Here is a 6,242-nt window from a genome sequence, read left to right on the forward strand (position 1 = left end):
GCGAGCTTTTAAAAATGATTAGCGCCTGCCCTCCAAATTCTGATCGAATTCTGTGGTTGGGGCTTGAGCATCACTATATTTTTGAAGCTCCCAGGTGATTCTGCTGTTCAGTCTGGTTTACACAGACCTAAAAGCCTGGCCTGGGTGCTGAAGAGCCATGGGAAAGTTTGATGCAGGGGAGCAAAGACCCCCATTGGAGTGTTAGAAGGGGCCCTCTGATGAGAGCTGGGGGGCGGTGAGTGGAGTGGGAACTGAGATTTTGCTGTTGCAAAACCCTGCAAGGTGAAATCAAAGGAATAAAATTCTGTGCAAAAGTATTTAGGTGCTGCAGTCCTGGGAAGTGTCTTTGAGGAATTTGTGGGCTGAAGTTAATAAAAAAGGAATAGACAATCTCTTTCATATATGTGACCAGGCCTGCATTTCAAGCATCTTCACATTCCTGAAAACTCACTTAGAAACATTTAGGAAGACAGAGAAGGACTGAGGGTCAGGGTGGGGTATGTGCTCCCCGCCCCCATGTTTGCTCTCCAGCCCCTGAGAGCTGAGCAGCCAGCCATCTGCCCCTCACCTGAAAGTGGCTTTAAGACACAAGAGGCTTTAATCCTTTTGACTTAAGGTTCTCATTAGTTTTAAGATTATTCATTGTGGTTGGCTTTACTTGGCTATTTATTTAAGTTACACGATTGCATGTACATATATCAACCATGGTGTGGGGTGGGAGCCCAGGACTTGGGGCAGAGGGCATTACACTGCTCAGTCCCCCGGCAGACTGTGGCCAGATAGGGTGGTGGCCTCCGGAGCTGAGTCCATTGCCCTGGGAAGACTCCAGGGCTGCTCAGGAAGGCCCATCTGGGGTCTTGGCAACTTTTCTTTGCAGAAGGGGCCCTTCTTGGGCATCTGAAAGCGTCTAGCTGGCAGGTTTCTTAAAGAGCTGCAACTACAGTCACTGGAACGCTGACTCTGGGTTGATTCATGGATCCTTCCTCTTAGCTCTGCCAGTGCCTAAGGGAAAGGCCTGGCCCAGAGCACTATGAAGGCTCCTTCTTCATGCACACTTAGCCTTCCAGACTGCCCTCCAGGACCCAGAGCATATACTACAAGCTCCTAATAGAGTCCTCCAACCCAGCATCTCTTAGACACAGCCAACTTCATTCCATCAGGAGGCCACTCCGACTTCTCTCTCATATCAAGGGACCCAAGGGGCACCCAGGCACAGGGGCATGCTCACGGAGCACCCAGTAGTCGGAGCACCAAGACCTGGGTCAGTGATTACATGTGACACACATGACAGGGCACAGCAAGGGTGTCACAGGTGTCGGAGGGCCCTGGGGAAGGAGGATGAATGAGAGCTCCTCAGAGAGAGTGGCACTTGAGCCTGCTGCAGTCTGGTTCTGCCCCTGCCCTTGCTGTGGGGTCTGGGGCAAGTCCCCTCCCCTCTGCAGGCCGCTGTCCTCACCTTCTGCTTGCCCCGCCAGGCTGTAGCACTCCACAGCCCTGGAATTGTTCGTGGGGCTCAGGCTCCCATTCAAAGTGGCCCAGCCTGTCACCACTCTCCCCTCCTGTGGCCTACATTTTGGGTATGGCAGCAGGGAGCATCGTGGGTTTGCAGGCTGGTGAGCAGATGAAGCTGACCACTCTCTCCAGGTTTATCCCCTGCCAGCTGCAGGTAGTGGAGGCGGGGACACTGGGACTCTAGCTTTGGTGCTGAGTGACCTCGGGTGAGTCATTTTCCTTTTCTGGGATTCAGGCTCCTCATCTGTTGAAAGGGGCAATGTCTGCCTCTGTGCTCAAAGAACTGATGGGCAGATCAAAGGTGATGACCTTTGAACCCAGTGAAGAGCCTTTGGTTGAATGTGGGGATTAAAACAGCTATTTCCATCATGAGGTAGAATGCTTGGGTCCCTCCTTCCTAGCAGGAGCTTTGCAAATCTGGGGCAGTGGTTTTTCCTTATAGCCAGGTGGCCCGATTTCATTTTATTTCTTTTTCAGCTCTTCACACCCGTCAAAATATGAAACTGCCTGCCACCCAGCTCCAGAGGAGGACAGTGAGGTTCAGCGAAGTAATACTTACAAATCATCTGGCTATGCCGCCAGCTCCTTGGCCCTCCCTAGGCCCCTCCTGCCCACCTCCCCACCCCCAGAGGGGGACCTGGGTAGGGTCCTGGCCGAGCCTCCCAGCTTCAGAAGTCCGTCCTCCTCCTGGGACTTTTCTTTTAAGGTTCGAGCTCTGGGTCCCTGGCAGTCTGTCCCAGGTCCTCTGACATCCCAGAGCAGGCTCTTTCATACACTGCCCAGCCCTGGCCACCTGGCCCTCTGCCGGCCAAAGATTCGCCTGACAGGACTGAGCTCTTTTCTCCCCTTAGAGTTTTTCTCCCTTTCTTGGAGAATGTCAAACACAGAAATGGAATTTAGAAGAAATCAATATCCTCAGATGGAGGAGAACTTGCTGCATGTACAGCAAATCAATTTGGCACAAATTTACAGAGCACCTGCTGTGGGTGGGGCCCTCAGCTCTGGAGGGAATCAGGGTTCAATCAGCACGCCCTGGGCCATGGAGATGATCATGGGCAGGAGGGGAGAGGGACACAGGCATCAGTAATTCATATTTAAGCTGAAGAGTGTTGCCAAACCATAAAACCATTTACCCCTCTGAGCTGCCACCTTGCCTGTGGTATGCTGGCAATAATACCTACCTACGGTGGTTGTACAAAAAACAGGAAATGAATTTTTTTTTAGATGCACGTGAGTGGATCTTGCAAGTAGAAACCCACTATCTGGCTGTGTTTCTGGGAAGAGGGTGGATTTGCACTTTGAAAAATGATGTAATATTACATCTTACTGTTAGTACCAGAGAGATCCAAAATAACAAATGACTTAAGCAAAATACAAGGTTTTTTCTTTTTAAAGAACTATACAGAGGTCGGGGCCTCTACACAGAGGTAGTGCTGGTATAGCAGCTCCATGGGGTCAAGAACCCACAGCATCCTTTGGCCTTGTTGCTTTTCTATATGTTGGTTCCGTCCCAAGACATGGTCCAAAATGGCTGCTCCAGTTCCAGCCATTAAATCCACATTCCAGGCACCAAGAAGGAAGAAAAGGAGAAAAGTATATTTCTTCCCTTGAAAAAAGAGTCCTGAAGTGACACCTACCTGTTGACTAGATCTTAGTCACATGCTGGGAAAGGTAGGCTTCCTTCTGAATGGCCATATTCTTAGCTAACTGTCCCATGGAGCAGGGAGAACACATTTTGGGGCCTACAAGCCTCCGCCGCTTTAGGTAGACCGCCCTCTGACTGCCTGCAGACTTTGTCTTCAGCTCTCTTTTCTTTTTGCTTTAAGGAGACTTCTTTCTGCCCCTCCCATTTCGTGTCCAGATGAATGAACCCACAAGAACTTGGCTGGCTGGCTCTGAATTCCGACTTCCCTGGGAAAGCACAGAACGTTACCTACACTGTTTAGCTGCTCCAGAAAGAGTTCTGCCAGGAGCAGAGGGGTGTATCAGGGAGTTGTCTGAACAACCTCAGTGGCGTGACTCCATTGATATGAGGATCTGCCCTCGGACGGGAGGCGTCCTCTCTCTGAGGCAGGAAGGCCGTCTGAGGAGCCGACGGAGACACAGCCCTCCTCTCCCCAGTGCTGGGGAAGGAGATTCTCTCTCTTGAACCCACATCCACTTTTCCCACGGGACACAGGTGCCTCCACACCTCCCCCTGCCCCCCGCTCCCCACAGTCACTGGGCCCATGAAAGAGGAGAAATCTGGGAGAGGAGCTGGGCAAGTTGTAAAAAGAAGTTGTCTGTAGAATTCCCCCTCTTCCTGCCTTGGGGCATCCAGGCTTCAGGAACATGGGGTGTCCTGTGAGGCTCTTGGTGTTCATGTCCCTGGCCCACTGCTGCCTGACTTCTGACAAAGACCCCCTCACCCATCTCAGGGCCTCTCCAGCCCCATGCCTGCCTTGGCCTGTCCTCCTACAGCCTCATGAAAAAGCCTGTCCTGCCTTCCCTTGTACTGATCCTTGGCCTGGAATGCTGACCCCACCCTGGCCTTTCGGCCCTCTGCCAAGTCCCGCTGCGCCCTCTCGCCTCAGTTCCCTGCTTCTACCCCACTTGACTGTGACCACCCCTCATCCCATCCCCACCTTGAAATCCCCTTTGCGCCCAACACACATTACTAATGGGACCACTTTTGGTCTCGGGTATAAGTATCCGGCAGCTGTCCTGAGTTTTGCACTTGACTGAGGCCATTGAGGTAGAGGCAACCTCGCTGTGTTTTTCCCCAATGAGGAACAGAGTAGTTGCTCATCAGTGTGTGCTGAAGGAACACTGATGGACTCAGGTTAGCCCACCTCCACACTGCCCACCAAATGAGAAGTGTTTGCCCGTGGGAACAGGGTGGTGGGTCCCTAGAACTAGGTGGACTTCCAGGGCGTATTCAGTGGGCCGGCTGGGCACTCAGCACTGTTTAGGGCATTGTTTGCATGGGACATGCACTCTGAGTTCCATACAGCCTGGCTTCAGATAAGCTCACAGGAACAAGTTGTCTTCTTTGAACTTGGCGACTGTCTGCATTTGCCCATAAGCAGGCCCAGGAGCCCAGTCTAAAGACTGGTCAAGATGGGAAGACCATAAGCATTCCTGAAGCAGGAAGGAGCAGACATGAAACAGAAAGTCCCCCAGCTCCTTGTCCTTTGAAATTATAAAGACCTGAAACCATCTCCCCAGCCCACCCCTCCAGCACAACGAAACCCTAGCAATTCCACTGTTGCCAGGATTACAGCTGTCTACTTCACTGTGTCCTAAACAGATTTCTCTGAACCTTGAAGGTCAACACTGCAGCACTTCCTGGATAAAAAATAAAAAAGTCGTTAGCTCCCATTAGCCAAGGCCCACCTCTGGGCATATGGTAAGGACTGCATCACTCTCCCCTTCCCTTTTAACCTGCATCAATCTTTATGCAATTAACCCCATCTAACTTGACATTTACTTGGTCAGGCGTGTCTACTGAACAACCCCCTGACTCACTGGATCCTTGTTTCTGTTGATCCTTACTCAGACCTATGTATTCAGCTCTCCTGTTGCTGAAAGGCACCAGTTAAACAGCTTCACGAAGAAAGTTGTGCCCAAAACAATTTTTATACCCTCCCATCCCTGTGCTGAAAGAGGTAATTCATGATTGAAAATGACTGATCCGAGGAATTTTCTCTAAAGCTAAAATCTTAGATTTTGCTTAGCTGTTTGATTTAGCATCTCAACATTTTTATTAATGATATTTTTGATGCCTGAGAACATGTTTGGTGTTTTAGTTTTTTACTGTATCTATTTTACATACAGAAAGGAGTACATATAAAGTACACAGCTTGATGTATCTCTGCAAACAAGGCAGACTTTTGTAACCCCTCTGTTCAGTTCAGTTTGGTCACTCAGCCATGTCTGACTCTTTGTGACCCCATGGACTGCTGCACGCCAGGCTTCCCTGTCCATCATCAACTACCAGAGCTTGCTCAGACTCATGGCCATTGAGTCAGTGATGCCATCCAACCATCTCATCCTCTGTCGTCCCCTTCTCCTGCCTTCAATCTTTCCCAGCATCAGGGTCTTTTCCAATAAGTCAGTTCTTTGCATCAGGTGGCCAAAGTATTGGAGCTTCAGCATTAGTCTTTCCAATAAATATTCAGGGTTGATTTCCTTTAGGACTGACTGGTTTGATCTCCTTCCCCTGTCCAAGGGACTCTCAAGAGTCTTCTCCAACCCTGCATTTCAAAAGCATCAATTTTTTGGTAATCAGGTTTCCTTATGGTCCAACTCTCACATCCATATATGACTACTGGAAAAACCATAGCTTTGACTATAGAGACCTTTGTTGGTAATGTCATATCTCTGCTTTTTAATATGCTGTCTAGGTTGGTCATAGCTTTTCTTCCAATTTCATGGCTTTTAATTTCATGGCTGCAGTCACCACCTGCAGTGATTTTGGAGCCCCCCAAAATAAAGTCTCTCATTTTTTTCATTGTTTCTCCATCTATTTGCCATGAAGTGATGGGACTGGATGCCATGATCTTAGTTTTTGAATGTTGTTTCAAGCCAGCTATTTTAGTCTTCTCTTTCATTTTCATCAAGAGGCTCTTTAGTTCCTTTTAGTTTTCTGCCTTAAGGGTGGTGTCATCTGCATATCTGAGGTTATTGATATTTCTGCCTGCAATCTTGATTTCAACTTGTGCTTCATCCAGTTTGGCATTTCGTATGAT

At 49.4% G+C, this 6,242-nt stretch overlaps 1 long non-coding RNA gene across 1 annotated transcript in view; it reads right to left on the minus strand.

Annotated features, from left to right (window-relative positions):
- LOC113890183 overlaps positions 1-3,328 on the minus strand; it is a 30,548-nt gene extending 27,220 nt beyond the window's left edge. Inside the window, exon 1 of the long non-coding RNA XR_003510445.1 lies at positions 3,150-3,328. This is a non-coding gene — a long non-coding RNA (uncharacterized LOC113890183). The remainder of the gene's footprint in view (positions 1-3,149) is intronic.
- Positions 3,329-6,242: the final 2,914 nt, after the last annotated feature.

This window comes from Bos indicus x Bos taurus, chromosome 1, assembly GCF_003369695.1.
Source record: "Bos indicus x Bos taurus breed Angus x Brahman F1 hybrid chromosome 1, Bos_hybrid_MaternalHap_v2.0, whole genome shotgun sequence".
NCBI classification, from domain to species: domain Eukaryota; kingdom Metazoa; phylum Chordata; class Mammalia; order Artiodactyla; family Bovidae; genus Bos; species Bos indicus x Bos taurus.